This window comes from Artemia franciscana, chromosome 1 (assembly GCF_032884065.1).
Source record: "Artemia franciscana chromosome 1, ASM3288406v1, whole genome shotgun sequence".
NCBI lineage: Eukaryota > Metazoa > Arthropoda > Branchiopoda > Anostraca > Artemiidae > Artemia > Artemia franciscana.
Window position 1 is genome coordinate 48,870,934 of NC_088863.1, and position 6,459 is coordinate 48,877,392.

The following is a 6,459-nucleotide window of genomic DNA, read 5'->3' on the forward strand; positions in this document are numbered from 1 at the left end:
GTTTGATGCTTGTTTTGTTTTTTCTGTGCCCCCCCCCCCCCCGGAAAAAATTCTGGATATGACCTTGCTCTTGGAGGTCAAAGATATTTGATTTTTATACATTCTGTACTTTAAAAATAAAATTCACAAAACGTGCGTGCTTGACCAGCAGTATCTTACTGAAGCATGAAACAAATGTTGCGTAAGTTCATTGACATATTAAAAGTGATGGGGGAGCTATAATCCATTAGAGGTTTCATTCAAGCCTAAATAATGTCTACATTTGTTTTTTTTCTGTCAATGATCATTGACAGAAAAAATACTCGGAAATCGCCAAGATCAAAGGTTGGTTATAGTAAATGTATCATTTACGTATACATTAATCCAAAATACTGGATTAATTTATTTTTAGGCTTACAATACTAATTGATTTTAATTCCGAACACAAAAACAATTTACAAGCCATAAATAGCTGGTTTATTCTTTTCCACTCATAAATTCAGAAAATATTCTTTCTATAGAACTTGAAAATAATATTTTCCATTTAGCCAGAACTGTTCCAGAGTTTTAAATTAATATGTGAATTCCGTAATGTTAGGGTAAATGTGACACTTTACTGGCAAAAATAACTTCAAAGCCGTACTACCATTTATCATTTGTTTGCCCCCTCTGACTAAAGGTGCCATAAAACAAAAATTACAATTTAGGGAGGGGCACAAATTTCTTTGGGTTGGAGCAATACCAACCCTCTTAATTGGCACTACTACCTCAGGCACATCTTCGGGGAGGTCTCAGTTCTATTCCGTAAGTTTGATAATCATGACACTTTTGGAAAAGAATTGTTTTTTTTTTCTTTTTTTTTTAAGACGCTTAGACCCCATTATAACACATTTTTGGGGAGGCCGAAGGCTAGGAGTAGAAGTAATAAGGAAAATTTCCCTATGCTGAAGTGAGACTATGAGCAGCCCAAAGTCCTCCACCTAGTCCTTAGTCAAAGTACTCAGTCGAATTCTGATAATTCAACAGCTAGATTAATGTCAAAATTTATAGAGAAGATCGCTCCTATTTAAGTAATGAAAAGCAAACTGCAAATGCTTCTGTTTCTTGTTTTTATTATTAAAGAAGTTTTTTGCGGTACATAGGAAAGAATTTGAGCTGAATTGCAATTCTTCGTCAAAACCGCAATGGTATTTTAAACAAGTTTACTTTGCTCACTGCAGGAAGTGTTGGGAAACGTTCCATAAATTAAAATCATTCAAAAATATACAGTACCTACATTCTCAGAATTGATTTCTTCCACTTTGAGCTTCATAATGCTTTTTAAAAATCTGTCTATTAAAGAATAATACTAAACACAACTATTAACTAGCTATCTCATTTACCAAAAAAATACAAAAAGTTTATTGTGTGATTAAAAAATATAAATTTAAGAATAGATAAGAGAATATAATTTGATTCTAAGTATATAATGCTCATTAAGTTTAAATAACATCAAACGCTACAAATCTGGCAAAACTGGCTCTTTTTCGGTAAAGAGCGAAAACTACCCCAAAAAGGAAAGTGATCTTCATGTAGATTTCACGATTAAATTAACCATATAAGAGAACCTACTGTATGGGTTTTAAACTCTTATAAGAAAAAATGTGGGATTTACATTTTTTTTTTTTTTTTTTTTTTTTTTTTTTTTTTTTTTTTTTTTTTTTTTTTTTTTAGAAGGAAGAGCATGGATGCTTGGTTCTCGGCGTTTATTTAACCAGCTGATCTTTCTATAAAATGGGGGGGGGGCTCACCCGAATCAAAATAAAAACTTCTACTACTTTTAAAATAGCCATATATCGTACCATAGCAATGTGGTGGTCATTTTGTGGCAAAAATGGGAATTTTGACCCACCGACTGAAAGTTCTAAAATAGAAAATCAATTTAAGATTATCAAAGGCTATATCACGGAGGAGAATGTGTTCCATACGTCCCATTTGTGTAACCAACCGGTCTTGTGAGCCCGGTCCCAAGGGCCAACCGGTATTAAGCCGGTTTTATTACACCGATATTCATTGCACCTGTTTTACAATGGTGTGGAAATTTCAGAAAAAGTGCCAGAAGTCCCATGATTGGAACTAACGCTCCAATAAAATACTGATCTTTTTTTAGTAAATATACATACTTTTATTACCTTTCTCTGCAAGTTCCTTTTCAATTAGGTTCCAGGATTTTGATAAAATAAAATATTGGCTTCTCATAAATTAATTATGAAACCTTTTTCCAAAAGAAAAGTTTTTCAAAGAGAAGTAAAGACTTGCATTAAACCCAAGATGGGAATGAAAAAAATTTAAGTATTTTTCACACAAAAACTACCATAAATCATTATAAATAAGCAAATGAAAAAACAAAACGAATTAAAATTACAATAAATAGCCAAGTTAAACTCAAAACAGGCTGAGATTACCGCAGAGAGGAACAGGGCTGACGTCCCTTGTGCCTTATAAAAACCAGAACGTAATTTGTATTTTACTGAAAACAATTTTTATTTCCAGCTATGTTTTCATTTCTCATAAGAAATTATTGTCATAATTAAGGTTGCTGAAAAGAACAAATTAATATGGACTGAAATTTTAATAGATACTGATATTCATTCCTGAAAGCCTTAATAACCATGGATTTATTGAAGGTATCGAAGGGAAAACCTTTGTAACAGCCGCTATGTCAAGTGTTTTCAATCACATTCGGAAGTAGCTGTAGACGCAAGTAATCGTTGCAGTCGCGGTTACGTGTAGTAGCGATCGCAGACCAAAGTGATTATGGTCGTAGTAAAAGGAGTTGGAGTCACAGTGGCAAGTAGTCAGAGTCCCAATTAGTAGCAGTTGAAAGTATTTGAAGTCGCAAGTAGTTACAAACGCGAGCAGTCACAGTCATATATAGTCACGGTTGCAGTCATAAGAAGTCTTAATTGTAGAATTTGCCGTAGTAGTAGCAATAATAGTAGTAACAGCATAAGTACTAGTTACAGTAGTTTTAGTAGAAGTAGCAGTAGTAGTTGCAGTAGTCCTGAAAGGTTTAATTTAATACCCTCGACCGCCCCTAAGATATTGCTTTGCCGTCCATTTGAGAACCTTCAAGCATATATTGCGTTTTGACTTTGTTCAACATGCAACCAAGCCCCCCTCCCCCGAAATTTATCACCTTAATGTCCTTAGCTATTCTATAGATATTCCAAACATACCCTTTTAAAATACATACTTAGTTAAACATTCGCCTCAACATGTTTTAGAAGTTTCATCTTAATACATTTAGCCGTTCATCTTAATACATCTTATACATCTTAATACATCTTAATACATTTAGCCAACAAATACGCCCTTTGACGAACTTGGATAAACATAATGTCGTTTGGTTTAGTTCAATATCCCCTATAATATACTCAAAAATTTACAACCTAACGCCCCTAGTTTTTCTTGGGGTATTACACGTAAGTGTTTTTGACAATCCGGATACATGATTGTGCCATTTGATTTAGTTTTATCCCCTCCCCCAACTTTCCCTGAACTATGAAATTCAATATTCTATTCTGTTCCTGAGGCATTGTATCTATACGATTTTGACCACCTTGAAATGCTTAAACCCTTTTGATTTAGTTTAATAATAAAAGCACCAGCTGTAGTAGCAGTAGTAATAGCTGTATCCCCGAGAATTTCAACCAGTAGCAGTAGTAGCAACATTAGAAGCGGACACATACTGCTCTTTGGCCAATAAAATGCAACCTTTTGCTATTTCAGTAGAATTTTATCCATATCAAGATTTTCCCTCTAAATTTAAGAAATAGCCTAGCCTAGATTTACACTTCTTTAAAACTTTATAAGTTCGGATTGGGCAAAGTTTTGAGGCTCAAAACTTTTTCTTCTGCCTTTTTTGAGCAGAAGACCTCTTTTAAAATGTTTCATTTTTATAAAACAAAGATTATTTATGGTCATCAAATGTGATAATCACTGCCGTTTTTAGGCAGAAGAATCAGAGTTAAGTACTACAAAATACCTTCCTTGGAGATCATTAAGGCTCTGAATAGGTATATTCCTCTTTGGATATGTTAGATCGGCTTTAGCTCTTAAAAGACTTTAGAACTTTTACTTTGGATAGAATGGGCCATCCTCGACCATCCATTCAATGTGATAATTTGGAAAAATAAAACACATGAGATATACATGGCTTCTTTACTAAGTCTACGATAACGCATAGCACGGTACAGCATATAAGACTAGTACATTTGGAAGCGATTGGTAGCTAGCATTGTAGCAATGCCATTGATAATTTCCTTTAGTCATATTTTATCCTTATTTTTATTGGAATAGCCTTTTTAAATTAATTTAAAAAACTTTTTCTGCAAAATAAGTTTTTCAAATAAAAGTAAAGAGCTCTATAAAGCCAAGAATTAGCAACCATTAGGTCAAATAATCTTCCAAGCGCAAAACTACCACAATTCACTATCAACAAATAAATGAAACTCAAAACGAACAGAAATTACAATAAATAGCCGAGTCAAACTAAAAACAAACAAAAATTAGCATTAGTAGGGCTGATAACCTTCATGGCTTCTCAAGACCAGAACACAATTTGCGTTTTACCGAAAAAAAAAGAAAAAAAACATCAAACAAATGACCGTGAATTGTCAGTTAAATTGACATATACAGACATTTTTTCCTTAATATAAGGTTTTGATAATTTTTTATTGATGAAAGTAAGAAAGGTCAAAATATTTCAAAAGTACTTTGCTTTCAGTAAAGCGTAAATTGTGTTCTTGTGTTGAGAAGGCGTGGGGCTCTCAGCCTTGCTCATGTTAATTTTTGCTCGTTTTGAGTTTGACTCGGATATTTATTATAATTTCTGTTTGTTTTGAGTTACATTTCTTATTGATAGTGATTTGTGGTAGTTTTACGTTTGGAAGATTATTAGACTAAATTTTTGCTCATTCTTTACTTAATGAAGCTCTTTACTTTTCTTTGAAAAACTTGTCTTGTGGAAAAAAATATTAAATTAATTTTTGTTCGTTTTTTATTGATATAGTTTTTTTATGGCAAAAAAAATGTTGTATATCTTTTTAAATTTTTCTATAAGAATCTATAGTATGGGTTGTTTTTTGCATGATGGAGAAACTTTTTCAGTATTTTTTAATCCTGACACCAACAGTATAATTTTTAATTTAATTTTATAGCTTCCGAAGTTGACCTGAAAAATAAAACTCTATATCATTCCCAGAAGATTCTATCTATGATCTTTGACAACCTGGATAGACTTACACTCTTTTTATTCATTTAAGTTGTCAGAGCAAATGTAGTAATAGCAGTATTCCCAAAAGTTTCAACTTAATATTCCCAGTCGTTCTCGATGTATTGATGATGTGTCTTACGGGCAACCATAAGCACAATACCTTTTGATTTATTTTAAAGGAACACTTAGTTTTAAAGCAAGATGGTACAATTTGCTTTATTGAGGGAGGGGATTGACATGCCTAATATCCCTAAGAACGTAGTTGCTGGACCGTTCTACTATGCTGAACAAAATGACTGTCTCAAAATTTTGACTGGATGCATTTGGAAAATGAATGGGCTTGAGAGAAGGGCTGATTTCCCTTCAATCTCTTCAAAAAGGGCACCAGACACTTACGCTGTAATTGGAGTGCAATGGGGAGGACTCGCCATTTCATGTATCTATTTAAAACGTTTTGAACAATCGAAAATAAAGTGAAATGATTTTAAATTTATTTTGTTTCCAGTAAAGTGCAAATAATATTTTGGTCTTGAGAAGGCATGGAAGTTGTCAAAGACATAATTTCCAGAACTTTCAACTACGCTGAAAAAAAGAGTTATTTAAAAATTTTAATTGGATGTTTTGGGAATTGATGGACCTGGGGGGGGGGCTTGTTGCCCTCCAATCACTTTTGAATAATAAAAAAGGCACTAGTCCTTTCAATTTCCAATCGAGTGAGCCTTTTTCGAAGTTTCTACGACAGCAAATGGACACCTCAGAATTTCTATCAGATAAATTTCAGCAAAATATGAGTTGTGGAGGGGGAGGGGCTTATCCACCCTCCGGTCACTCTGAATCTTACAAAGGGGACTAGAACTTCTAATTATCAATCCAATGAGCCCCCTCTGAAGTTTATATGATCATCCTTTCTATGTATATACCTTATATACCCCAAAACATTACTTACACCCATTGCCCTGAGGGCTGTGGCAGGCAGAGGAGGATGTCATCCTCAAAGATATAATTTCTGGACCTTTCAACCACGTAGAACCAAATGGCTATCTCAAATTTTGATTGGATGTGTTTGGGGAAATGATATGCGTGGAAGGGGGGCTGCCCTGAGGGCTGTGGCAGGCAGAGGAGGATGTCATCCTCAAAGATATAATTTCTGAACCTTTCAACCACGTAGAACCAAATGGCTATCTCAAATTTTGATTGGATGTGTTTGGGGAAATGGTGGGCGT